The sequence below is a fragment of the Schistocerca cancellata genome, chromosome 10, assembly GCF_023864275.1.
Source record: "Schistocerca cancellata isolate TAMUIC-IGC-003103 chromosome 10, iqSchCanc2.1, whole genome shotgun sequence".
NCBI lineage: Eukaryota > Metazoa > Arthropoda > Insecta > Orthoptera > Acrididae > Schistocerca > Schistocerca cancellata.
Genome location: NC_064635.1, coordinates 161757212 through 161783767, shown reverse-complemented (window position 1 = coordinate 161783767; position 26556 = coordinate 161757212). Strand labels below are relative to the sequence as shown.

Genomic DNA, 26556 nt, shown 5'->3' with positions numbered 1-26556 from the left:
AGAAGACAACTGCCCTTGATCATAAAAAAATGTATGGCTTCTGCTAGAATTCTCACCAATGCCTTTTATACCCCTGCATTTTTTTAATGCTTACATTGGTTTATATTCAATGACACGGTTACTAACCCTACCCCACAAGCCAATGTGAGACCTTTCTTTTCAGTATGCCACATGGTGTAACATACATTCTCATGGCTTAACGGACCATCATTAAGCACCAACTATTACACTGAAGCCTCTGTCACACATGCACAGCAAATCCACAGTCCAAGAAATACTACGACACACACACAACTTGCACTGATGGAAATGAAAACACCATGCCTCGACTACACCAAATTCTGCACTGCATGAGAAACATGCTCTTCCTGTAGCCTGTAGAAACAAGTATGCTACATATGCAATCACAATACCTCACTCAACACCACAGACTGCATTTGCTGCTATCCAACCACCTACTAGCACTAACTCTTCTGTCAATCCATCTGCTCTGCACACTACAGGAAATGTATGTATTCTCAAAGTGAGCCAAACTCTTGCATGACATTACAGTTACACCTGTGAGGTGCAGCACACATCAGGCAAGACTCTGTCATCCATGTGACTGCCCATACACATCAGTCACCTTAAACGTGGAAACAAATTCATTTCCCACTGCTATCAGCAGCAATTCCACAGTCGTCAGTGCTAATTATCGAGCTGTACACACAGCCATATTCATAAAAGATCAAACATGTATCTAATGACCAACACAACACAAAACAACAAAAGTACAATGCGGGCACTGCTATATAAACGAGTTAACCTCCCACACTTTCATCAACACTTGGTGTACTGCTCTAGTCTCCTTCAATAATTTCTGGCAGAAAATAGCCAAACACAACATACATCAGTAAACATTGCACTTGAGTACCACTTGCATCCCTCTAGACAGAACAACACTTCAATGGTCCACAAACGGTGTAGGGATTCACACTAGCACTTGCACAACAGCTTACCCAATTCGAGAATGTTTTTCACTAGCTTCCAAACACAGTATACAATCCCTGAGGGAACACAGCCTATCTGCTGTGCATGGTCCCTCACAACCATCAGACAAACTCTTACACAACTGCAGACCGTGTTAACAGACTAACACACCTTCAAACATTGTTTCATTGGACTTACACTCCCTTAGGAGCTACTAAAAATTGCGACAGAGGTGGTATTTCACATCTCTATGGCGGGGTATTGGTAAAAGTTTTCAACTAGCAATAATCGCACCTCAGTTACACTTCATCGGTTACGATATTGCCACTGCGCAAAGGTAAACAACCTTGCACCTGGAGCTGCTATTTATACCTGACCCCTGACGCAAGCACCTATGGGTACTCATATCACTTCTTATCTATCACTATCTCCCAACACTGCACAAGTCACCTGCTGCACACAAATACAAAAATACACACGCAAACATATCAAACACACAGTCCCCAGATGCTAACTGTTTGTTTTTCGCTCCTTCTGTCTAATCCTTCCTTGCCTAGCTACATTCCGCCATCTTGGCGCTGTAAACTGCACAGTAGTTCTCCCGCTGGCCGACAGGGGCGCTTCTGCGCGCTCGCTTCTCTTAGCCCCACACTGACAAAAGTGGTACTACCTCATCAAGTAAACACAGCTACCCCCAATACAATATCTGCTCACATTTTCTTACTTTACGACTGCTGGTTAATATTGGACACCAAGCAAACTGACAACTTAATAAACTTCACATTCCTAAGCAATAGGGTGTGTCGTGTATTTCGCTGTTATATGTAATTTTTCCCATTTCTTGCCGAAAGACTAATGACTGTTCACAGATGAAAACTTGGCCTAAGGGATTAGACACCTCGCAACCACAATGAAATGCCATTTACAAATTCGCTCAAGTCATTGAAATGTGTCTTCTCACTAGTTAAGCACCCTCTTCAGTCAGTGCAATGCTTCATAATTATGGGAACATATAATGTAGCATTAAACATGCAAGAATCTTCCATATGGTGCCAAATACACCTGCAGAATAATTAAGTCTTGGGCTCACCTGCCATTGATTATGTTCTTTCCAAAAAAATCATAAAAAACTATCTGGCTCCCTACCCTGCCTCTTGTCTCATTGACCCAATCTTGCATATTGCATGACAAAAATGAAAATATGTGATTGTGTGCTAAAAAGGAATTTTCAGTGCCATCCACCTATAACAGATACAAACAATATGAGGCATTTTTCTATGGCACCCACCTTGTAATATACTGGGCAGCTAATTATGCCCACCTTACATACAGGGAACAGTCACACCCACAAATGGTGACATGGAAAGAAAAAGGTGCCATCAGAAGACAACTGCCCTTGATCATAAAAAAATGTATGGCTTCTGCTAGAATTCTCACCAATGCCTTTTATACCCCTGCATTTTTTTAATGCTTACATTGGTTTATATTCAATGACACGGTTACTAACCCTACCCCACAAGCCAATGTGAGACCTTTCTTTTCAGTATGCCACATGGTGTAACATACATTCTCATGGCTTAACGGACCATCATTAAGCACCAACTATTACAGTGAAGCCTCTGTCACACATGCACAGCAAATCCACAGTCCAAGAAATACTACGACACACACACAACTTGCACTGATGGAAATGAAAACACCATGCCTCGACTACACCAAATTCTGCACTGCATGAGAAACATGCTCTTCCTGTAGCCTGTAGAAACAAGTATGCTACATATGCAATCACAATACCTCACTCAACACCACAGACTGCATTTGCTGCTATCCAACCACCTACTAGCACTAACTCTTCTGTCAATCCATCTGCTCTGCACACTACAGGAAATGTATGTATTCTCAAAGTGAGCCAAACTCTTGCATGACATTACAGTTACACCTGTGAGGTGCAGCACACATCAGGCAAGACTCTGTCATCCATGTGACTGCCCATATACATCAGTCACCTTAAACGTGGAAACAAATTCATTTCCAACTGCTATCAGCAGCAATTCCACAGTCGTCAGTGCTAATTATCGAGCTGTACACACAGCCATATTCATAAAAGATCAAACATGTATCTAATGACCAACACAACACAAAACAACAAAAGTACAATGCGGGCACTGCTATATAAACGAGTTAACCTCCCACACTTTCATCAACACTTGGTGTACTGCTCTAGTCTCCTTCAATAATTTCTGGCAGAAAATAGCCAAACACAACATACATCAGTAAACATTGCACTTGAGTACCACTTGCATCCCTCTAGACAGAACAACACTTCAATGGTCCACAAACGGTGTAGGGATTCACACTAGCACTTGCACAACAGCTTACCCAATTCGAGAATGTTTTTCACTAGCTTCCAAACACAGTATACAATCCCTGAGGGAACACAGCCTATCTGCTGTGCATGGTCCCTCACAACCATCAGACAAACTCTTACACAACTGCAGACCGTGTTAACAGACAAACACACCTTCAAACATTGTTTCATTGGACTTACACTCCCTTAGGAGCTACTAAAAATTGCCACAGAGGTGGTATTTCACATCTCTATGGCGGGGTATTGGTAAAAGTTTTCAACTAGCAATAATCGCACCTCAGTTACACTTCATCGGTTACGATATTGCCACTGCGCAAAGGTAAACAACCTTGCACCTGGAGCTGCTATTTATACCTGACCCCTGACGCAAGCACCTATGGGTACTCATATCACTTCTTATCTATCACTATCTCCCAACACTGCACAAGTCACCTGCTGCACACAAATCCAAAAATACACACGCAAACATATCAAACACACAGTCCCCAGATGCTAACTGTTTGTTTTTCGCTCCTTCTGTCTAATCCTTCCTTGCCTAGCTACATTCCGCCATCTTGGCGCTGTAAACTGCACAGTAGTTCTCCCGCTGGCCGACAGGGGCGCTTCTGCGCGCTCGCTTCTCTTAGCCCCACACTGACAAAAGTGGTACTACCTCATCAAGTAAACACAGCTACCCCCAATACAATATCTGCTCACATTTTCTTACTTTACGACTGCTGGTTAATATTGGACACCAAGCAAACTGACAACTTAATAAACTTCACATTCCTAAGCAATAGGGTGTGTCGTATATTTCGCTGTTATATGTAATTTTTCCCATTTCTTGCCGAAAGACTAATGACTGTTCACAGATGAAAACTTGGCCTAAGGGATTAGACACCTCGCAACCACAATGAAATGCCATTTACAAATTCGCTCAAGTCATTGAAATGTGTCTTCTCACTAGTTAAGCACCTCTTCAGTCAGTGCAATGCTTCATAATTATGGGAACATATAATGTAGCATTAAACATGCAAGAATCTTCCATATGGTGCCAAATACACCTGCAGAATAATTAAGTCTTGGGCTCACCTGCCATTGATTATGTTCTTTCCAAAAAAATCATAAAAAACTATCTGGCTCCCTACCCTGCCTCTTGTCTCATTGACCCAATCTTGCATATTGCATGACAAAAATGAAAATATGTGATTGTGTGCTAAAAAGGAATTTTCAGTGCCATCCACCTATAACAGATACAAACAATATGAGGCATTTTTCTATGGCACCCACCTTGTAATATACTGGGCAGCTAATTATGCCCACCTTACATACAGGGAACAGTCACACCCACAAATGGTGACATGGAAAGAAAAAGGTGCCATCAGAAGACAACTGCCCTTGATCATAAAAAAATGTATGGCTTCTGCTAGAATTCTCACCAATGCCTTTTATACCCCTGCATTTTTTTAATGCTTACATTGGTTTATATTCAATGACACGGTTACTAACCCTACCCCACAAGCCAATGTGAGACCTTTCTTTTCAGTATGCCACATGGTGTAACATACATTCTCATGGCTTAACGGACCATCATTAAGCACCAACTATTACACTGAAGCCTCTGTCACACATGCACAGCAAATCCACAGTCCAAGAAATACTACGACACACACACAACTTGCACTGATGGAAATGAAAACACCATGCCTCGACTACACCAAATTCTGCACTGCATGAGAAACATGCTCTTCCTGTAGCCTGTAGAAACAAGTATGCTACATATGCAATCACAATACCTCACTCAACACCACAGACTGCATTTGCTGCTATCCAACCACCTACTAGCACTAACTCTTCTGTCAATCCATCTGCTCTGCACACTACAGGAAATGTATGTATTCTCAAAGTGAGCCAAACTCTTGCATGACATTACAGTTACACCTGTGAGGTGCAGCACACATCAGGCAAGACTCTGTCATCCATGTGACTGCCCATACACATCAGTCACCTTAAACGTGGAAACAAATTCATTTCCCACTGCTATCAGCAGCAATTCCACAGTCGTCAGTGCTAATTATCGAGCTGTACACACAGCCATATTCATAAAAGATCAAACATGTATCTAATGACCAACACAACACAAAACAACAAAAGTACAATGCGGGCACTGCTATATAAACGAGTTAACCTCCCACACTTTCATCAACACTTGGTGTACTGCTCTAGTCTCCTTCAATAATTTCTGGCAGAAAATAGCCAAACACAACATACATCAGTAAACATTGCACTTGAGTACCACTTGCATCCCTCTAGACAGAACAACACTTCAATGGTCCACAAACGGTGTAGGGATTCACACTAGCACTTGCACAACAGCTTACCCAATTCGAGAATGTTTTTCACTAGCTTCCAAACACAGTATACAATCCCTGAGGGAACACAGCCTATCTGCTGTGCATGGTCCCTCACAACCATCAGACAAACTCTTACACAACTGCAGACCGTGTTAACAGACAAACACACCTTCAAACATTGTTTCATTGGACTTACACTCCCTTAGGAGCTACTAAAAATTGCCACAGAGGTGGTATTTCACATCTCTATGGCGGGGTATTGGTAAAAGTTTTCAACTAGCAATAATCGCACCTCAGTTACACTTCATCGGTTACGATATTGCCACTGCGCAAAGGTAAACAACCTTGCACCTGGAGCTGCTATTTATACCTGACCCCTGACGCAAGCACCTATGGGTACTCATATCACTTCTTATCTATCACTATCTCCCAACACTGCACAAGTCACCTGCTGCACACAAATACAAAAATACACACGCAAACATATCAAACACACAGTCCCCAGATGCTAACTGTTTGTTTTTCGCTCCTTCTGTCTAATCCTTCCTTGCCTAGCTACATTCCGCCATCTTGGCGCTGTAAACTGCACAGTAGTTCTCCCGCTGGCCGACAGGGGCGCTTCTGCGCGCTCGCTTCTCTTAGCCCCACACTGACAAAAGTGGTACTACCTCATCAAGTAAACACAGCTACCCCCAATACAATATCTGCTCACATTTTCTTACTTTACGACTGCTGGTTAATATTGGACACCAAGCAAACTGACAACTTAATAAACTTCACATTCCTAAGCAATAGGGTGTGTCGTGTATTTCGCTGTTATATGTAATTTTTCCCATTTCTTGCCGAAAGACTAATGACTGTTCACAGATGAAAACTTGGCCTAAGGGATTAGACACCTCGCAACCACAATGAAATGCCATTTACAAATTCGCTCAAGTCATTGAAATGTGTCTTCTCACTAGTTAAGCACCCTCTTCAGTCAGTGCAATGCTTCATAATTATGGGAACATATAATGTAGCATTAAACATGCAAGAATCTTCCATATGGTGCCAAATACACCTGCAGAATAATTAAGTCTTGGGCTCACCTGCCATTGATTATGTTCTTTCCAAAAAAATCATAAAAAACTATCTGGCTCCCTACCCTGCCTCTTGTCTCATTGACCCAATCTTGCATATTGCATGACAAAAATGAAAATATGTGATTGTGTGCTAAAAAGGAATTTTCAGTGCCATCCACCTATAACAGATACAAACAATATGAGGCATTTTTCTATGGCACCCACCTTGTAATATACTGGGCAGCTAATTATGCCCACCTTACATACAGGGAACAGTCACACCCACAAATGGTGACATGGAAAGAGAAAGGTGCCATCAGAAGACAACTGCCCTTGATCATAAAAAAATGTATGGCTTCTGCTAGAATTCTCACCAATGCCTTTTATACCCCTGCATTTTTTTAATGCTTACATTGGTTTATATTCAATGACATGGTTACTAACCCTACCCCACAAGCCAATGTGAGACCTTTCTTTTCAGTATGCCACATGGTGTAACATACATTCTCATGGCTTAACGGACCATCATTAAGCACCAACTATTACACTGAAGCCTCTGTCACACATGCACAGCAAATCCACAGTCCAAGAAATACTACGACACACACACAACTTGCACTGATGGAAATGAAAACACCATGCCTCGACTACACCAAATTCTGCACTGCATGAGAAACATGCTCTTCCTGTAGCCTGTAGCTGAAACAAGTATGCTACATATGCAATCACAATACCTCACTCAACACCACAGACTGCATTTGCTGCTATCCAACCACCTACTAGCACTAACTCTTCTGTCAATCCATCTGCTCTGCACACTACAGGAAATGCATGTATTCTCAAAGTGAGCCAAACTCTTGCATGACATTACAGTTACACCTGTGAGGTGCAGCACACATCAGGCAAGACTCTGTCATCCATGTGACTGCCCATACACATCAGTCACCTTAAACGTGGAAACAAATTCATTTCCCACTGCTATCAGCAGCAATTCCACAGTCGTCAGTGCTAATTATCGAGCTGTACACACAGCCATATTCATAAAAGATCAAACATGTATCTAATGACCAACACAACACAAAACAACAAAAGTACAATGCGGGCACTGCTATATAAACGAGTTAACCTCCCACACTTTCATCAACACTTGGTGTACTGCTCTAGTCTCCTTCAATAATTTCTGGCAGAAAATAGCCAAACACAACATACATCAGTAAACATTGCACTTGAGTACCACTTGCATCCCTCTAGACAGAACAACACTTCAATGGTCCACAAACGGTGTAGGGATTCACACTAGCACTTGCACAACAGCTTACCCAATTCGAGAATGTTTTTCACTAGCTTCCAAACACAGTATACAATCCCTGAGGGAACACAGCCTATCTGCTGTGCATGGTCCCTCACAACCATCAGACAAACTCTTACACAACTGCAGACCGTGTTAACAGACAAACACACCTTCAAACATTGTTTCATTGGACTTACACTCCCTTAGGAGCTACTAAAAATTGCCACAGAGGTGGTATTTCACATCTCTATGGCAGGGTATTGGTAAAAGTTTTCAACTAGCAATAATCGCACCTCAGTTACACTTCATCGGTTACGATATTGCCACTGCGCAAAGGTAAACAACCTTGCACCTGGAGCTGCTATTTATACCTGACCCCTGACGCAAGCACCTATGGGTACTCATATCACTTCTTATCTATCACTATCTCCCAACACTGCACAAGTCACCTGCTGCACACAAATACAAAAATACACACGCAAACATATCAAACACACAGTCCCCAGATGCTAACTGTTTGTTTTTCGCTCCTTCTGTCTAATCCTTCCTTGCCTAGCTACATTCCGCCATCTTGGCGCTGTAAACTGCACAGTAGTTCTCCCGCTGGCCGACAGGGGCGCTTCTGCGCGCTCGCTTCTCTTAGCCCCACACTGACAAAAGTGGTACTACCTCATCAAGTAAACACAGCTACCCCCAATACAATATCTGCTCACATTTTCTTACTTTACGACTGCTGGTTAATATTGGACACCAAGCAAACTGACAACTTAATAAACTTCACATTCCTAAGCAATAGGGTGTGTCGTATATTTCGCTGTTATATGTAATTTTTCCCATTTCTTGCCGAAAGACTAATGACTGTTCACAGATGAAAACTTGGCCTAAGGGATTAGACACCTCGCAACCACAATGAAATGCCATTTACAAATTCGCTCAAGTCATTGAAATGTGTCTTCTCACTAGTTAAGCACCCTCTTCAGTCAGTGCAATGCTTCATAATTATGGGAACATATAATGTAGCATTAAACATGCAAGAATCTTCCATATGGTGCCAAATACACCTGCAGAATAATTAAGTCTTGGGCTCACCTGCCATTGATTATGTTCTTTCCAAAAAAAATCATAAAAAACTATCTGGCTCCCTACCCTGCCTCTTGTCTCATTGACCCAATCTTGCATATTGCATGACAAAAATGAAAATATGTGATTGTGTGCTAAAAAGGAATTTTCAGTGCCATCCACCTATAACAGATACAAACAATATGAGGCATTTTTCTATGGCACCCACCTTGTAATATACTGGGCAGCTAATTATGCCCACCTTACATACAGGGAACAGTCACACCCACAAATGGTGACATGGAAAGAAAAAGGTGCCATCAGAAGACAACTGCCCTTGATCATAAAAAAATGTATGGCTTCTGCTAGAATTCTCACCAATGCCTTTTATACCCCTGCATTTTTTTAATGCTTACATTGGTTTATATTCAATGACACGGTTACTAACCCTACCCCACAAGCCAATGTGAGACCTTTCTTTTCAGTATGCCACATGGTGTAACATACATTCTCATGGCTTAACGGGCCATCATTAAGCACCAACTATTACAGTGAAGCCTCTGTCACACATGCACAGCAAATCCACAGTCCAAGAAATACTACGACACACACACAACTTGCACTGATGGAAATGAAAACACCATGCCTCGACTACACCAAATTCTGCACTGCATGAGAAACATGCTCTTCCTGTAGCCTGTAGCTGAAACAAGTATGCTACATATGCAATCACAATACCTCACTCAACACCACAGACTGCATTTGCTGCTATCCAACCACCTACTAGCACTAACTCTTCTGTCAATCCATCTGCTCTGCACACTACAGGAAATGTATGTATTCTCAAAGTGAGCCAAACTCTTGCATGACATTACAGTTACACCTGTGAGGTGTAGCACACATCAGGCAAGACTCTGTCATCTATGTGACTGCCCATACACATCAGTCACCTTAAACGTGGAAACAAATTCATTTCCCACTGCTATCAGCAGCAATTCCACAGTCGTCAGTGCTAATTATCGAGCTGTACACACAGCCATATTCATAAAAGATCAAACATGTATCTAATGACCAACACAACACAAAACAACAAAAGTACAATGCGGGCACTGCTATATAAACGAGTTAACCTCCCACACTTTCATCAACACTTGGTGTACTGCTCTAGTCTCCTTCAATAATTTCTGGCAGAAAATGGCCAAACACAACATACATCAGTAAACATTGCACTTGAGTACCACTTGCATCCCTCTAGACAGAACAACACCTCAATGGTCCACAAACGGTGTAGGGATTCACACTAGCACTTGCACAACAGCTTACCCAATTCGAGAATGTTTTTCACTAGCTTCCAAACACAGTATACAATCCCTGAGGGAACACAGCCTATCTGCTGTGCATGGTCCCTCACAACCATCAGACAAACTCTTACACAACTGCAGCCGTGTTAACAGACAAACACACCTTCAAACATTGTTTTCATTGGACTTACACTCCCTTAGGAGCTACTAAAAATTGCCACAGAGGTGGTATTTCACATCTCTATGGCGGGGTATTGGTAAAAGTTTTCAACTAGCAATAATCGCACCTCAGTTACACTTCATTGGTTACGATATTGTCACTGCACAGAGGTAAAGAACTGTGCGCTTTTTTTTCCTTTAGTGCATTTTGATTCCCCCTAAGAATGGGACGGGCTGGCAGCAGCACAGTACGCCACTCTGTAGCCTGCAGGAAAATTAAAAAACAGAATTAGGAGATATAAAAGTAAAAGCATGCGATAAGGGGGTGACTGATAAAAACTGATGCAAGGTGATAAAGTTGCAAGGAATAAACAAAGACAAAAGGGCAGTGATGCTAATAAAAACACACTGTATGTAGACAGGCATAATTATAAACGTGCCATCTGGGGTCTGTTCGTAACAGTTAATAACTTACCCTGGAACAGTATGGTGGCTGGTCACAATACCGACAGGAGGCGCACAACACTTAACATTCACTTAAAACAGCGCCATAGAGGCGACACTGGGACAGATGGCGGCGGGGGAGGTCCTGGTGCATTGGGGAAAGAAGGGGGAGTAGAGGAAATGAAAAACGTCGGTAGCTGATGGGGGGAGGGGACAGGGTGTGGACGAGAAGGGAATGAGGTGGAGGGGAAAGCAAAAGGACTCAGGGGAGAGATTGGAGTGAGAGAGAGGGTGTGTGGGGTAAAACAATATTGTAGGGGGCAGATGGAGCCTGGGATAAGAGCAGAGGAAGGGAGGAAGAGATGAGGTTCACAGTTGATAGGAGGGATAAATGGAGCGAAAGAGGGCATCATCTGTGTGGGATAGTTGATGGAAGCCACCTTGGGAGAGGAGATGAAGGGTGTAGAGGTGGAGGGTACGGGGGACGCAATGGTGAGGCGCAGCATAGGGCGGGGTTGGAGAGGAGAGGAGCAATCAGGGGATGAGGGAGATCAGGTTGGTGGGAGGTGTATAGATTGTGGATATGTTCAAGGGAAAGGAGCAAAAAATGGTTCAAATGGCTCTGAGCACTATGGACTTCTCTTCTGAGGTCATAAGTCCCCTAGAACTTAGAACTAATTAAACCTAAGTAACCTAAGGACATGGCACATATCCATGCCCAAGGCAGGATGCGAAACTGCGACCGTAGCGGTCGTGCGGTTCCAGACTGTAGCGCCTAGAACCGCTCGGCCACCCCCGCCGGCGAAAAGGAGCAGATGGGGGAAATGAATTAGGTCTTAGAGGATTTGCCTGGGGGACAGGAGGCGAATACAGGGTGAATGGCACTCGAGGATCTGGAGGGACTTATAGAATTTGTGAGGGGTTGGATAATGAGGCAGGACTGGCATAACAGAGGATGTGATGGGTTAAGGATTTGTAGGTGTGGATTTGTAGGTGTGGAGGATGGAGAGGGGGTCAAACACCATGTCCAGCCAGAGAGGAGTTTAAGGAGTTGAAGACAGTTGTGAGCTTTGGATTGGATAGAGCGGAGCTGAGGGATCCAGGAGAGGTGATGGTCAATGGTGAGTCCAAGGTAGGTGAGGTTGGGGGACAGGCAGACAGGGCGGGTGCAGATGGTAAGGGAAAAATCAAGGTGATGGAAGAAATGTTTCTTATCCAACCAGACCAGGAGATACTTGGTATCTTGGGCTCCCAGGAATCGGACGCCCCTGATTGAGATGTTGTAGCGGAGTATAGGACGCCGTTTAGTAAGTATACTGCCGTAGTTTTGGCGGAATTGAGGGCAATGTTATGGGAGTGAAACCAGGTTCAAATGGCTCTGAGCACTATGGGACAACTGCTGTGGTCATCAGTCCCCAAGAACTTAGAACTACTTAAACCTAACTAACCTAAGGTCATCACACACATCCATGCCCATAATTTGAGTTTTTTGTTTTCGGTGTATGGGTTGCTAGATGCTTATGCAAACATCGAAATAACATTAAAGATATTTATGACAATTACAACGCACTTTCAGAAAATTAAAGATGATGAAAAACCTACTTATGGTCGAGTGTAATTGAAGCAGACTGTCAAATTCAACTATCTTGTAGCTACTAAATTTGGTTCAAGTGACATTATGAATGTGTTTCCTGTGCTCAAAGCAAGGAAATGGAAAGTAAGAACGTAACTTTTGGACAGGAATGTGTGCTCAACTCGTGGTTATAGCCATTTTTCTTTATTTCCTATTAATGATTCATACACTGTTAATAATTTAGTAGGAACGATAAAATTTGTTCTTTACTTTACACCACCATAAAATCAATGTACAATAGGAGCCACAAACAGTAATACATAGATTTTATTTTCAATTCTTTTAGAAACTTTGGACGATTTGTAGTTTATTTACTGCACTGATACATTTAATTTGCTGGGTGCAATATTTGTCTTGATGTTCGCTAAGTAAAAAGACGGCAACAGAAAAGACAAAAAAATCACAGAAAATATGTCGCAAAAAGCGCCAATAATTGCTTAAAACATGTTGTAACATACAATAAATAAGGTAGTATGAAAGTATCAATAGAAAACTATATTTCAAAAGACAAATTGTAAAAATGTAATAATGTTTTACTGTGTTTGTAATACTATGCCATTTTCTGCATGTTTTTGATTAAAAAAAACCACTGATGACGGTGATATTTGTCGCCGAAACTAGTTTGGGATAATAAAGAAATAAACGAATAACAAGGTGTTTTGCATCAAGGCGGACTCAGTCTCTGATATTACTGTTTTTCTATGCAAACACGGACCAAATGGAAGAGTTCCAAGATAATTAATGACATATTTACTTTGTACGTGTAGCGCAGTCGGTAGCGTAAAAGAAAGATAATCATAAACAGTTCCTGATTCGTTAGTTCAAACCTATACCTGAATCATTTTTTTTCTAGTTCAATTTGAAATACCTACTTTTATGAATAATGCACGTCTTTTTGTTTCTAATTGCACAGTGGACGCGAAATTCCTGTTTTCATTTCCAATACAAATTCTTAATTATCGATGTTTTATGAAAGATTGTTCATAAAAGTTGCTTAAACTAAGAAAACATAACAATTTAATTTTTAAGACAAAAATGAAGAATCAAATGCTCTTTATTTGAGCTATGTCCATCGTTTTATACCACGGAGGTAGATAAATATCGTAGAAACATGAAAAACAATATTTTGACTGCATCGTGCACGTCATACACATGCTGCATTTTACATTTGCTGCTGTACCGTTACAATATGATCCCAACAGAACTGATCTGGAGCCAAGTTGCGGGATTTGGCCAGAGAAGTAACAAGACTGTTAAGCTGACAGACGCACTGGAAGTAACGCACGCAACTTTTACACATGTCACTGCCGAATGCTGGCGAGATATAGAAGAAGTAAGAGAAAATGCGGCGGCTGGTTGACTTCGTGGATTCAGTTGTTGATAAGCTCGTTGTCAATGTAGCAGTTGACGCTTCCAGAATTGAAATGTATTTCTCGGATTCGGATGAGGAAGGAGCTAAGAGATTACCAGACGGCTGTCTGTAATTAATACCTTCAGTGGCTTCAGTATTCAACAGTACAGTGAAATCCCTGCAGTACGCTTTTGCATTAGACACAGCTCGCTCAGAAAAATTACCCTACGTTTAAGTTGGAAATTTTCTGCACTCTTGTTTGTAATTAGAATACTACTTCAGGTGAGAACGAGTGCATTTTGTGCTTTCCGTCTGGTCACCTAAGAAACGCGCGGAAGTGCTGGAGTGTCTCCGCATGTTATTTCACACTCTTTAAAAATTAAATGACATTCTTTGTTTCCTCGTCTCTTTTTACATCTGAATTGCAACTGCTCGCATCATTGCAAGTTAGTTGGACCGCTGGCTGGCCACTGTTGTCCAAATTTAATGCGCCGGTAAAGCTGTTGTCCCACGTTATCGCTCAGTCTCTATGCGTGTTACACAGCATAAAACGTATCCTTATGATCGTACTCGACTGTACTGGTCACAGATCGGCTTCCGTTCCACGTGAAACGAAATCCAACGAGATTCAAGCAAACTCGGAAGAATACATGGCGTAATGCTTGCATCAGGTTTATTCGTATGATGAACGGATTATAGTCTGTGTCACTTGTACTACATCAAAGTTATGCCATACTCAGACTGTTAATATTGAGAAAATATACCGAATAAAACTATATCACAAAATCTCTGGCAGGGCCAGGCCCTTCTGGCCCTTTAGGGTGGTAGGACGTCAAACAGGCCGGGAGCAGGAGAGGCACCACAGAACATTTTAATTTCCACTGTCTATACTTTCACAAATAAATTCGTAAGGCTTTGTCAGCATGTCCAGGAAGGATTCGGGCTTCACACTCATAGGAGTGGAAGTTCAGAAAAAAAAGAACAAAATATTTTTTTTACTTCTAACAAAATAAATTTCTTTTACAACCCCAAGCAGTAAGCCATGATATATCTCGAATTTTGATGGAGGAGGTGGAAGATTCATCACTGGCAAAATGTTCTTGCTACCAATACAGCACATGCCATATGCTACCCTCAAATTCACATCATAACCTTTGTTTACGATTTTAGATGTCATGCAAGACGCACCAACGTTGCATTTTCTGCATATCACAGATAAGTTCGTAGCAAGGCCTTTGCTGGCACTCTCGTCTTCCACCACAGAAACACACTGCACATCAAAGCAATGTTTGCACATAACATTGTCCAATATTAACTGTGACAGCATGTTAACTTTTTCCTTTTCTTTTGCTACCGCTTTTATCCCGTATTGTGCGCAGGGTCGGCAGGGTTAAGTACGGAATTGGCACGGATAAGTACAGGGCTATTACAAATGATTGAAGCGATTTCATAAATTCACTGTAGCTCCATTCATTGACATATGGTCACGACACACTACAGATACGTAGAAAAACTCATAAAGTTTTGTTCGGCTGAAGCCGCACTTCAGGTTTCTGCCGCCAGAGCGCTCGAGAGCGCAGTGAGACAAAACGGCGACAGGAGCCGAGAAAGCGTATGTCGTGCTTGAAATGCACTCACATCAGTCAGTCATAACAGTGTAACGACACTTCAGGACGAAGTTCAACAAAGATCCACCCACTGCTAACTCCATTCGGCGATGGTATGCGCAATTTAAAGCTTTTGGATGCCTCTGTAAGGGGAAATCAACGGGTCGGCCTGCAGTGAGCGAAGAAACGGTTGAACGCGTGCGGGCAAGTTTCACGCGTAGCCGGCGGAAATCGACGAATAAAGCGAGCAGGGAGCTAAACGTACCACAGCCGACGGTTTGGAAAATCTTACGGAAAAGGCTAAAGCAGAAGCCTTACCGTTTACAATTGCTACAAGCCCTGACACCCGATGACAAAGTCAATCGCTTTGAATTTTCGGCGCGGTTGCAACAGCTCATGGAAGAGGATGCGTTCAGTGCGAAACTTGTTTTCAGTGATGAAGCAACATTTTTTCTTAATGGTGAAGTGAACAGACACAATGTGCGAATCTGGGCAGTAGAGAATCCTCACGCATTCGTGCAGCAAATTCGCAATTCACCAAAAGTTAACGTGTTTTGTGCAATCTCACGGTTTAAAGTTTACGGCCCCTTTTTCTTCTGCGAAAAAAACGTTACAGGACACGTGTATCTGGACATGCTGGAAAATTGGCTCATGCCACAACTGGAGACCGACAGCGCCGACTTCATCTTTCAACAGGATGGTGCTCCACCGCACTTCCATCATGATGTTCGGCATTTCTTAAACAGGAGATTGGAAAACCGATGGATCGGTCATGGTGGGGACCATGACCAGCAATTCATGTCATGTCCTCCACGCTCTCCCGACTTAACCCCATGCGATTTCTTTCTGTGGGGTTATGTGAAAGATTCCGTGTTTCAACCTCCTCTACCAAGAAACGTGCCAGAACTGCGAGCTCGCATCAACGATGCTTTCGAACTCATTGATGGGGACGTGCTGCGCTGAGTGTGGGAGGAACTTGATTATCGGCTTGATGTCTGCCGAATCACTAAAGGGGCACATATCGAACATTTGTGAATGCCTAAAAAAACTTTTTGAGTTTTTGTATGTGTGTGCAAAGCATTGTGAAAATATCTAAAATAATATAGTTATTGTAGAGCTGTGAAATCGCTTCAATCATTTGTAATAACCCTGTATAAGGGGTGGTCGGGTGCCCTTCCTGCCGCCACCCCATACCCCTCGGGACAGAAGAAGTGTACCCCAGCTGTCTGCATCTAGTGTAAATCGTAAAATAGTGTGAATGTGTTTCAAATGTCTGCAAGTCGTGTAACTGAGGCGGGACGTGGGGACCAGCCCGGTATTCACCTAGCAGAATGTGGAAAACCGCCTGAAAGCCACATCCAGGTTGGCCAGCACACCGGCCGTCGTCGTTAATCCGCCGGGCGGATTCGGTCCGGGGCCGGCGCGCCTACCCGAGTCCAGGAAGCAGCGCGTTAAGCGCTCTCGTCTACCCTGGCGGGTTGTGACAGTATGTTAACATCACAATAATATTACACGAACCTTCAGTTTCACAGTCTCCAATTTCATTAGCAACAAAAACAAGTTTCCTTCTTGAAGCACTCGGTGGTGGTTTGTTTACCGGCTCTGAGAGGTTGCAGCCTTGAGCCACTGGTGTAACATTGGTTGTAGCACCATTTACTGTGTATCTGTTGCCCTGGTGACGTTGTTTACGGTTGAAGCAACGAATTCTAGGCATCTTGTGCGATAATATACCACAAACGAACACAAAACAACACAACCAAATGAAAATCGTTTCGAAATTCACAACACCACACAGCAAGTCTTTCAAAACAGAACAAACAAAATCAGCGATCAAAACACTGCACGACGATGGCAGGAGAGAATGTATCGATATCAATAATCCTTTGTTTCACGTATAGAAATGTCTGGCGCAAATGTAAACATTCGAATGCTACAGAGCAAAATACCCTTACGTATGACAGAAGAAAGTGGTGCAAAGGGGTGTGGCACTGCATCTTGGCACACTTAAGACCAAATAACGAACCTTATAATCTCTCAAATATATATGTTTTATACATCAAACTGTTTAGGCAAACATGTGCTACAAAATAGACATATTTTTGAAAAATCTAATTTCTTAAAATTTTTGACGTCCTATCCCCCTTAATGGGAGATTGTACCTTATCACACACATCAAAAAAAGTTTTGCATCAGCCCGGTTCTCAGAACTCCTGAAGATAGACGTTGACTGTGGATACTGTATCACAGACACAGTCCCTTTGACTGTTCAGAGATGTCACTAAACCCGCCCAAAGATGTAAACAACCACGCATGAGTAGCGCCTATTAGACGGAAGGGTCCACAGCCGATCAGTTCCAGTCATTCCACCAGGAAGGAGGTACACGGCTCGTGTTGTTTGTAGTTCAACCATGCCGAGACGGTCAATACCGCGGTCCTATCGCGTCCGCATTGTTACTTTGTGCCAGGAGGGGATCTCAACAACGGAAGTGTCCAGGCGTTTCGGAATGAACCAAAGCGATGTTGTTCGGACATGGAGGAGATACAGAGAGACAGGAACTGTCGATGAGATGCCTCGCTCAGGCCGCACAAAGGCTACTACTGCAGCGGATGACGGCTACCTACGGATTATGGCTCGGAGGAACCCTGACAGCAACGCCACCATGTTGAATAATGCTTTTCGTGCAGCCACAGGACGTCATGTTACGACTCAAACTATGCGCAATAGGCTGCATGATGCACAATTACACTCCTGAAGTAAAAGGCAACGACAGCATGCACCGCAGTACAGATGCACCCAAAAACATGCTGAAAGGAACGCTCAGGATTAGCATCACCGATGAGTGTCGCTTATGCCTTCAGCCAGAGAATCGCCGAAGTCTTGTTTGGAGGCAACCCGGTCAGGCTGAACGCCTTAGACACACTGTTCAGCGAGTGCAGAAAGGTGAAGGTTCCCTGCTGTTTTGGGATGGCATTACGTGGGGCCGACGTACGCCGCTGGTGGTCATGGAAGGCGCCGTAACGGCTGTGCGATACGTGAATGCCATCCTCCGACCGATAGAGCAACCATATCGACAGCATATTGCCGAGGCACTCGTCTTCATGGACGACAATTCGCGTCCCCATCGTGCACGTCTTGTGAATGACTTCCTTCAGGATAACGACATCGCTCGAGTGGCCAGGATGTTCTCCAGACATGAACCCTATCATACATGCCTGGGATAGATTGAAAAGGGCTGTTTACGGACGACGTGACCCACCAACCACTCTGAGGAATCTAAGCCGAATCACCGTTGAGGAGTGGGACAATCTGGATGATCTTGATGAACTTGTGGATAGTATGCCACGAAGAATAGAGGCATGCGTCAATGCTAGAAGACGTGCTACCGGGTATTAGAGGTACTGGTGTGTACAGCAATCTGGACCACCACCTCTGAATATCTCGCTGTATGGCGGTACAACACGCAATGTGTGGTGTTAATGCGCAGTAAAAAGGGTCTATTGATATTTATGTTGATCTCTATTCTAATTTTCTGTACAGGTTCCGGAACTCTCGGAATCGAGGTGATGCAAAACTTTTGTTGTTGTGTGTAGTTACAATGTTAAATTAGTCAATTTTAGGTACATTTATCTCTTGAACGGTTCGTGATAATATAAAATTTTAATGGCTGGTGGAGGAAGAGTCTCTCTCCATTGATCTATTTTTGTAAATAAGTCGCTTGCATAATTTATTTTTTAAAGAAATTTTTTGCAAGTTCTAAAAATTTTTTCACATATTTAAGCTTTATTAATTTATAATTTCTACAATATTAAACTGAACTCTTTTTAAAAATTCTTCATTGATATTCAGACCAGTTTCTATAAGCTGTGAAAGTTTCACCGTTCCTGAAAAAAATATACCTAATCATTAAAAAAGTAAAATCTCAGGAATCCGGATTGAAAGATGAATATAGTTTGTTATTGACCTTAGAACATTCCTGCATCACATCCTGGGTCATCTGCATTTTCTTCAACCTCCCCGGCTTTCTTAGCAGTCCTTGGGTACATTCTTGCCGTCCTAGCTATCATAGACTTCATAATCTGCTTTCTTCACACGGACAGCATCCAATTCGGAACATGCCGTCACCATATTTTCCCCAGGTTGTATGACTAACTTCTGAAGCAACCTAACTCTCCCCACATTGCCACCATTAAATGAAAGAACTGCATCATAAACACCCAAATTCAATGTATCTGTACCTAGAAATACTGTTTCAGGAATTCTAGATCATATGACACTGTTAAATGATTCATTTAGGTTCTGTGTTTCTCCACGCAACAGGTTTTCATCAGTTAAACTTATAAAACTTGGCTTCATTACACTGCACACTTCAACAGGCAATGAGTACCTCTGACTGTACTGTTCGCCAGCTGCTAGAGCACGGTTGTGTTTGCACCAGGAGGTTGGTCCTTTTGGGCACAAGGCATGAGCCGTGGCTGACTCAAGTCATGTCTTGGGTTAAACCTTGGTTGCAGTCCTGTGGTTTTATTTCTCCTGCGGTCCTCTCCGTGAGTGGCAGCAGCAGCGTGTTTCGATAGTTATACGGTATTACGGCGGGTATAGTTTCCGGCTGGGCGGTGTGTGACGAGTCGGTCAGTTGGCGTGTAGCACTAAGGAAGTCTCCGTCACGCGTACTGTGGCTGGGAACACTGGCGGTGTGCACGCACGGTTGGAGTGTGAGGTGCTGCTTGCGACTGCTACGAAGTTCGGCGCCCACCGATCTTGAACATTCAGTTTGAGTCCTCACTTTACCTACAAAGTAAGAGCATATGGACTATCAGACCAATTGTGTGATTGGATTGAAGAGTTCCTCCTAGATAACAGGACGCAGCATGTTATTCTCAATGGAGAGAAGTCTTCCGAAGTAAGAGTGATTTCAGGTGTGCCGCAGGGGAGTGTCATAGGACCGTTGCTATTCACAATATACATAAATGACCTGGTGGATGACATCGGAAGTTCACTGAGGCTTTTTGCAGATGATGCTGTGGTGTATCGAGAGGTTGTAACAATGGAAAATTGTACTGAAATGCAGGAGGATCTGCAGCGAATTGACGCATGGTGCAGGGAATGGCAATTGAATCTCAATGTAGACAAGTGTAATGTGCTGCGAATACACAGAAAGATAGATCCTTTATCATTTAGCTACAAAATAGTAGGTCAGCAACTGGAAGCAGTTAATACCATAAATTATCTGGGAGTACGCATTAGGAGTGATTTAAAATGGAATGATCATATAATGTTGATTGTCGGTAAAGCAGATGCCAGACTGAGATTCATTGGAAGAATCCTAAGGAAATGCAATCCGAAAACAAAGGAAGTAGGTTACAGTACGCTTGTTCGCCCACTGCTTGAATACTGCTCAGCAGTGTGGGATCCGTACCAGATAGGGTTGACAGAAGAGATAGAGAAGATCCAACGGAGAGCAGCGCGCTTCGTTACAGGATCATTTAGTAATCGCGAAAGCGTTACGGAGATGATAGATAAACTCCAGTGGAAGACTCTGCAGGAGAGACGCTCAGTAGCTCGGTACGGACTTTTGTCAAAGTTTCGAGAACATACCTTCACCGAAGAGTCAAGCAGTATATTGCTCCCTCCTACGTATATCTCGCGAAGAGACCATGAGTATAAAATCAGAGAGATTAGAGCTCACACAGAGGCATACCGACAATCCTTCTTTCCACGAACAATACGAGACTGGAATAGAAGGGAGAACCGATAGAGGTACTGAAGGTACCCTCCGCCACACACCGTCAGGTGGCTTGCGGAGTATGGATGTAGATGTAGATGTAGATACTATCGAGCCTCAACTGTTTACATTCCTTCGTTTGATCCTGGTTGTCACTTTTGGGGCATTCCCACGAGCAACAATGTGTGTGTATTCAAGTCAGCTAAGATTCCAGCCGTCTTCCTGTGGAGTTCAACTTAATTTGTTCCCTGTCATTGAAGTTGACCAGCGGTATCTTCTGCCTTGTGGCAGTTGACGTTCCGGTTACCTGCCCTGGTCGTTGACGTAATTTTCGGCAGTGTATTTTCCTCGTCGTGTTGCTGCTGTCCAGTGCGGCGTGTAGTTCGGCAGCTGAGGTGTTGTTGGTCGTTGTGGGCGCCAATATTCTGTGTGTCGTTGTATTGAAATCTTGTGGTCGTTTTCCTGGTTGCGCGGAGCAGAACTGATTTTGTTGATTGGTCGGTCGGCTGTTTGTCGGTTGGGTTGCCTTCAGATTAAGAAGTCGTTGAACAGGCTGCCTGTCTCACCTAAACGGGCGTTAGTAATACGACCCCAGGCCAACCCTTGGGAACTTCTGAGCGTCGTTCTTTGTGTGTTACATAGTAATTTCCTTTGGGTTTTAGTTATGTGGTTGATGGGTGGCCTTCAGCCCAGTATCAATATCTCTTAAATTAATGTTCTTGTCTTGCCCTTAAGGCATGAGATTTTTATTCTTTATAGGGGCCTTCAGCCGAATTTTATATGAAATGTTTTAAGATACGGCCTTCTCCCTTTTAAAATTCAAATTCTTCTTTCTAGGGCTTAAGCCGTTAAATTATGTGCTGATGCGCGGCTTTTCAGGCGAGTTTTAACATCTCTTAAATTAATGTTCTTGTCTTGCCCTTAAGGCATAAGATTGTTATGCTTCTGTATGGGACCTTCAGCCGAATTTGCATGAAATGTTTTAAGATAAGGCCTTCTGCCTTTGACTGAAACTCTTCTTATTGCTTAAAATGGGGCCTCCAGCCAAGTTTCATTAAAATTAAATTGCTAAGGCTTTCAGCCTGTTTAGATTGAAATTTAGAAAATATACCTGGGTGAAACCTCCAGAGGAACCTTGTATTTCAGTTTCTTGCTTACACCTTGTGTCTTGGATTTTGAGTGTGGCCTTCAGCCGATCTAAAGGAGGTCGGTTAAAGTTTTGAATGTTTTACATCCTTGTTGTAATATTGTGTGTTGATGAATAAAGTTTGTATGTTGAGTGCAACTGACAGCAACCATTTTTTTGGCCCCTTTCCACAACCTAATCTGCTCTGTCCTGCTAGCTCAGGCATTTCAGGTATAACAAGGTTCCTTGTCAGTTGATAATTTATGAAAATAAGTTGCCTAGATATCCTGCTTGATTTTCATCTCACTGTCACTGTTCCTTTTAATTTCCATGCCATAATAGTTCTGCAGACTGTCTATCTCCTTGTATGTGGGCCTACCTTTCCCAGATACTGGTTTTCCATCTGGTAATTTTATGCGTTTCATATCTTTCCTCAACTTACAAAGACGGGTTCCCATCTTTTCTGGACATGTCCAATACATTCCAGCTTTTCCACACTGACATCTTCATATGGTTTTGCTTCTGCCACACTCTTGAAGCTCTTACTGTCTCCATCCCCTAAATATTTCACATACCTTATCCTAAACATATAAAGTGACCTGGAAAAAATGTTTACTGTACCTGCAGCCTCCATGTTCCCAGTAGATACTTCAAAATTTACACTCCATCCAGAACTTTCCTTGAGATTTAAATTTTTATTTGTTCTTTATAAATCCACAACTATGACAGTATTTAGTCAGTACCTCTACATCTAACACTTTGCCATTATCCATGCTTGTTGTAGCTACTACACCATTCAGACTTGAGATTCCCTCTACGCTGCCATGTTCCATCAACATCCACAGCAATATCTGTGGAATTATCATTCATTTTAGTTTCCTCATTGACAGCAGCCTTCATAGAGGCGACAGCACAATGCTTAGCTGCTTCATATAGTGTACCTGTATACTTCTGAAATCTTGTTGGGCCAGTTGAGAGGTCCATGACTGTACATAGTGTCTTACAAGCTAATCTACCTTTACCTGTAGTGTGCAATCCCTACATAAACCTAATATTAGTTTCATACCCATTGTTAATCTTCCTACTGGTACGAAATGAATACTGAACGTTACAGTTTCTGCAGTTCAAAAATAGTTTCCTTCCAAGTCCATATCCTGCAGTGGTATCTTCAAAACAAAATAAACTGTCACTTACATGACAGACTTTACAAACTGCAAATGAAGATATGGCAGATGACAATAGTTCAATATCTATTACAATACTGCCACTTGTCTGTTCATTATTATATTTAGTACTTACAAACGATTCTGCACTTGAATCAGTGTTCAGCTTTCTTGAGGAAGGACTCGTTCTAATACTCGTATTTTCACTGCAAGAAATTTCACTTGCAAAGACTGAGGAAGTTGGAGTTGAACCTAACCTAGAACAGCTTGCATCACTCTCACTGACAAAATCCCTATTATTTGCAGTATTATCATCAATAGCTACATTTCGTTTCGGGTTTCTTCCAAGCCCTCCTTTGCATTTTTTGTATACTCTTCCAATTCGAGGCATCTTGTCACAAAAACAAACTTTCCGATGTAAACAAGCACAGAAAACGCTCCGGAAACACAAGGAACAGGTGAATGTAGCATGCGAACAGGGCGGCCAACTGTGAGCACGAAATATTTTCGCAAATCAGCAAATTAGGGTTTTGAAGTTCATGAAGTTGACAGAAGGCAAATGGGGGATGTGGCAACATGTGCTGCCATCAAAGTAAATGAATATTTAAAGCCTTTAATGGCTAAAATGCCCTTAGAAAGCATATTTCTCTAGTGAAATACACTCCAAGGTATGTTTATGGGCAATTTTTTTTTTTTTTTTATATTTTGCCCCCTACGAAGGTACAATCTCTCCTTAAGAAGGCCGTGCAGGGGTTGGACAAAAACATGGAGACACAGTTAGAAATGCATGCTTGGACACAAATCCATATTCTAGGCAAACCTACACGTCGCGCTGTTGCATTTGACCACGAACGGCACTTACGCAATGCTCTTAACGTGTTGCAAGTGTCAGTCATGGTCAGAACAGAGTTCCGTGCAGTTGTGAGAGCATTATGTCGGGCCTACGTATAGTCTAACGTGGACAAATTGTTGACGCTTGTTTGGTGGGTGCTTTCGTAACCAAGGTAGCCGAAGTGTTGGTGTTTCAAGAGGCGCCATATGGAGAATCGGTAAGGCATACGAGGAAATTTAAAAAATATCACCCACTAAGCCACAACACGGAATAAAGTGCTACAGAGTGACGGTGATGGGTGGGCATTGAAGATTGTGAAGAAAAATAAGGGACGACAGCTGCAAAAAGTCACAGCAGGAACGAATACTGTCAGCACCAAAACAACACGTCGGGAGCTCCAGAATCATGGAATTTAAGGGTGAGCTGGAATTCCAAAACCACTCATCAGCAAAGCAAATGCCCTTAACTGGAAAACGCAGTGCCGAAGCTACGAAGCAATACAAAAATGTCACTTGATCCGATGAGTCTAGTTTCGCACTGTTTCCGACTTCTGGCCAAGTTTACGTCCCAACGGCGAAACTTGGCGGGGATTCAGTGAATGTTTGGCCACCCGTACTGTGTTATTCCATGGGCCCCACGGTTACTCATCAAGGTCGCTTTACTGCCCAAGATTATGTCATCGTTTTTCCAGATCAGGTCAAAAGGATCACAATGATACAATGTTACGATGTTTGTTCCCCAATGGTGATGCCGTGTTCCAAAACGAAACGGCCCCTCTTCACACAGCTTGCATTGTCCAGGTCCGGTTTTGTGAGCACGAGTGTCTCCCATCGCCACCACAGTCTCCAGATCTCAATACTGTTGAGCCTCTGTGCCCTGCTTTGGATATATCTCTATACACATTCATCGCCGTTGCCTAAACTTGCCACTACTTTGCAGGAAGAATGGTACAAAATTCCTTCAAAACTCACACTGGACCTGTATCATCCATTTGAGGGGACTGTAAGCAGTTTTGAATGCCACCGGTTTTCCTGCACCATATTTGCAAAGGTAATGTCTTGTGTTTCTTATATTTCCATATTTTTGCCTGCTTCTTGTATGTGCATGCATGTAAAAGGTATGCCCTTGTAAAACCGAATGGTCCTTTTGAAAAAAAAAAAAAAATTACATCCTGTGCGCAACCTAAATTCACCGCCATCCCCTGTCTTCATACAGGCAGAAGATACACTGCCCTCCATCAGTTTGGAAACACCATGCTGCGTATAACAACGGAGCAAGATGGAAGTGATCTATGTGAGTTATTCGTTAGAATATCAAGCTCAAATAACGGTTAATAATAACACTTACAGTATTGTACACGCAATTATGGTACATAGACATACATATTGGAACATCCCTTTTATGTAAACCGACATTACCTGTCCAAGTACTTCTACTACACACGCCAGGTGGCGCGAGTAGACCGCATAGCTATGTAGAAGTACGATGTTTACATTTCTGTTCACTTGTATTTGCGTTTGCATAAAGGTATAACACGCCGCGAAAGTAATTGAAAATGGCCCCAAAGTGCCAGATTCCTTATGAATCACGGGTAATGATAATCACTTTGCACCAAGAAGGCAATAGTGTCCTACAAATAGCAAACAAACTGATGATTTCCATCAGCGGAGTTGTCAAAACCGTACACCGGCATCGAGAAACAGGCTCCTATGGAGATCATCATCGCTCAGGAGCACCCAGGAAAATATCAGAACGCCAGGAAAAGTATTTGGCAGTGACCAGTAAACGTGACAGATAAAAAACTGTCCGTTAATTGACGGCTGAACTAAAGGCAACGAGGGATACACAGGTGAGTTAGTCAACAGTGAGACGACGCCTGGCAGACAACAACCTCCGAGATTATGTAGAAATAATGAAACTACTGTTGCGCCCTGTTAACAAGAAGAAAAGGCTCCAGTGGGCTAAGACACACCAACCTTGGACAGCGGGGGATTGGGAAACAGTCTTATTCACTGATTAATCCAAGTTCGAAATATGTGGAAGTAAACGCCGTCTCGTATTCGGGAGGACGACGGTTCAATCCCGCGTCCGGCCATCCTGATTTAGGCTTCCCGTGATTTCCCTAAATCTCTCCAG

The 26556-nt window shown here is 42.8% G+C and overlaps 1 protein-coding gene and 5 non-coding genes across 6 annotated transcripts in view; all 6 read right to left on the bottom strand.

Annotated features, from left to right (window-relative positions):
* The window catches only part of LOC126106215 (uncharacterized), a 194781-nt gene that overhangs the window by 167340 nt on the left and 885 nt on the right, over positions 1–26556 (bottom strand). The window lies entirely within an intron of this gene.
* LOC126107069 (U4 spliceosomal RNA) lies at positions 1169–1308 on the bottom strand. Its single transcript, XR_007523489.1, has one exon. It is a non-coding gene; the product is annotated as a U4 spliceosomal RNA (small nuclear RNA).
* On the bottom strand, positions 3519–3658 carry LOC126107059 (U4 spliceosomal RNA). Its single transcript, XR_007523481.1, has one exon. It is a non-coding gene; the product is annotated as a U4 spliceosomal RNA (small nuclear RNA).
* On the bottom strand, positions 5868–6007 carry LOC126107058 (U4 spliceosomal RNA). Its single transcript, XR_007523480.1, has one exon. It is a non-coding gene; the product is annotated as a U4 spliceosomal RNA (small nuclear RNA).
* Positions 8221–8360, bottom strand: LOC126107065 (U4 spliceosomal RNA). The gene has a single exon (XR_007523485.1). It is a non-coding gene; the product is annotated as a U4 spliceosomal RNA (small nuclear RNA).
* Positions 10575–10714, bottom strand: LOC126107067 (U4 spliceosomal RNA). The gene has a single exon (XR_007523487.1). It is a non-coding gene; the product is annotated as a U4 spliceosomal RNA (small nuclear RNA).